The sequence below is a fragment of the Haplochromis burtoni genome, unplaced genomic scaffold (genome assembly GCF_018398535.1).
Source record: "Haplochromis burtoni strain Fernald_Lab_line unplaced genomic scaffold, NCSU_Asbu1 Contig_117, whole genome shotgun sequence".
In the NCBI taxonomy this organism is placed as follows: domain Eukaryota; kingdom Metazoa; phylum Chordata; class Actinopteri; order Cichliformes; family Cichlidae; genus Haplochromis; species Haplochromis burtoni.
In genome coordinates this window covers 1,685,865-1,688,673 of record NW_024582478.1, presented here as the reverse complement: position 1 = coordinate 1,688,673, position 2,809 = coordinate 1,685,865, and the positions used below count along the sequence as shown (strand labels likewise).

The 2,809-nt window shown below is 44.1% G+C and overlaps 1 protein-coding gene across 7 annotated transcripts in view; it reads right to left on the bottom strand.

The window, feature by feature from the left end:
- Positions 1-2,809, bottom strand: part of LOC102311077 (dedicator of cytokinesis protein 3) — a 248,746-nt gene that overhangs the window by 50,508 nt on the left and 195,429 nt on the right. The window lies entirely within an intron of this gene.

The window sequence follows — 2,809 nt, the reverse complement described above, 5'->3', positions numbered from 1 at the left end:
CCTGCGGGAGTTCGACGTGTATAGGGAAGCGCTGTATAAGGTTCCCATTATTGATGTTTCATGCAGATAACATCCCGGATCAAAATGCGGTACAATCGTCGTCGTCTTTTTTTCTTTTCTTTTTTTTAAAGTTGTCATTTGGAAATGAGATCGCACATAAGTATGAATCGAGTTCGCAATTTTCTAACGATTAATCGTGCAGCCCTAGTTGGAAGTCCAGTTGTCCAGATTGTGGTTCCAACTAAATACCGTGACGAGGTGTTGAAGTGTTCTCATGACAAATCTGGGCATTTGGGAGTGATGAATACTTATAATTACATCTTGCACTACTTCTTTTGGCCACGTCTTAAGCATGATGTTTCAGCTTACATTAAGACCTGCCATACTTGCCAAATTATAGGTAAGCCAAATCAGTCTAAACCTGCTCCACTTTGTCCCATCCCTGCTGTGAGTAACCCATTTGAACATTTGATCATTGACTGTGTGGGCCCTCTTCCTAGAGCAACATCTAGTTCGGAGTATCTTTTGACTGTAATGTGCCAGGTTACGCGTTATCCTGCTGCATATCCGCTGCGTACCATCACAGCCAAGTCTGTGGTGAAGGCTTTGACAGTTTATTTCTATATTTGGCATGCTGAAGATTATTCAGAGTGACCAGGGATCAAACTTTTCGTCAAATCTATTTGCACAAGTTCTTAAGCTGTTGAATATTGTACATAATAAAGCCTCTCCTTATCATCCACAGAGCCAAGGTGCTTTAGAGCGCTTCCATCAAACACTGAAGTCCTTGTTACGTGCCTATTGCACCAAAATGAGGAGTGACTGGGAGGAAGGTTTACCGCGGCTTCTGTTGGCAGCGCGAGGAGAGTACTGGGTTTAGCCCAAATGACTTGGTCTTTGGCCACAAAGTTCGGGGACCATTGACAGTGTTGTGCGATAAGTGGTTGTCAGGTGAACCACCAGTGAACCTGATAGATTATGTTAATGGTTTTTGGCACAGACTGTATGTGGCAGGTCAGTTGGCCAAACAGAACCTTGAAAAGGCTCAGGTCAAGATGAAATATTTTTATGAACGGCGTTCTGAAGAGCAGCAGTTTAGTGCGGGTGACCAGGTTTTGGCTTTACTGCCGATTGCAGGGTCACTGTTCCAGGCACGGTTTGCTGGGCCCTACACCGTGGTACAGAAACTGTCTGAACAGAATTATCTGATTGCTACCCCAGATCACCGGAAAAGAAATCAACTTTGGCATGTTAATTTGTTGAAACCATATCGTGTTCGTCCTTTGTCGGTCTGTCAGGCTCTCTCATTTCTCCTTCCACATCGAGTCCAGGGTTGACTGCTTGTACAATAGCACAGTCAGTTTGTGGGGGGGAGGATGTGGCAGCACCTGATGATCCTTTATTGCTTGGTCGTCTGAAGAATTCAGACTCTTCGGAACTTGGAGGTGCTGTTGGGCCATTTGCCTGCTGACAAATGTGCAGAACTGTCTGCATTAATTAAAAGGTATCCAACCTTGTTTAGAGACACACCTTCTAAAACAACTTTGATAGAGCATGATATTGATGTGGGTGATGCAAAACCAATCCGGCAGAGGTTCTACAGGGTCTCTGAGGAAAAGAGGAAAATAATTGAGAAGGAAGTTCATTACATGTTGGAAAACAACATTGCAGTGCCGTCAACATCAAGCTGGGCTTCCCCATGTTTCTTGGTTGAAAAAGCTGATAAATCACCACGTTGTTGCACAGACTTTCGTAAAGTAAATGCAGTGACCAAACCCGATTCCTATCCCTTGCCTCATATTGACGACTGTATTGACCAAGTTGGGGTCAGCAGAATATGTGAGCAAGTTTGATCTGTTGAAGGGATATTGGCAGGTGCCACTGACTCCCAGAGCTCAGGAAATATCTGCTTTCATCACGCCATCTGGTCTTTATTCATATACAGTCATGGGTTTTGGTTTACGCAATGGTCCAGCTACATTTCAGCGACTCATGAATATGGTTGTTAATGGGCTGAAAGGCTGTGCTGTTTACCTAGATGACGTGGTGATATATAGTAGCACCTAGGAGGATCATCTGGATCGTATTCGCACTCTGTTTGAATGACTAGTTTGGGGAAATCTGACTATCAACCTGGCAAAATGTGAATTTGCAAAAGCAACTGTGACCCATCTTGGCAAGGTTGTGGGCCAAGGTTATGTGAGGCCAGTTGATGCAAAGGTGTTGGCCATCAAAGAGTTCCCTGTTCCAGTAACCAAAAAAGAACTCGAGATTTTTGGATCTGGTCGGTTATTATCGCTGTTTTTGTCGAAACTTCTCAACAGTGGTTGCTCCTCTGACTGATTTGTTGAAGGCCAAAGTAAAGTTTATTTGGTCTGCAGCATGCCAGCAAACTTTTTGGGATGTAAAAGCTTTACTATGCTCTGAACCTGTGCTTTTAGCACCTCGTCTGGATCAGCCCTTCAAGCTGTATGTGGACGCAAGCCACATTGGTGCAGGTGCTGTTCTAGTCCAAGCTGACAAGCAAGGTACTGAACATCCAGTTAGTTTCTATTCCAAGAAGTTCAACTCCCATCAGCTGAATTATTCGGTCATTGAAAAGGAAGCTTTGGCATCAGTCTTGGCCTTGCAGCATTTTAGGGTATATTTAGATTCTGCTCGGCCAATTGAGCTATTTTCTGACCATAACCCTCTCACTTTCTTGAACTCATTGCAGAACCCAAATCAGAGGCTCATGCGGTGGGCTCTCTTTTTGCAGCCTTACAATATGGACATCCAGCACATTAAGGGCAAAGATAATGTCTTGGCA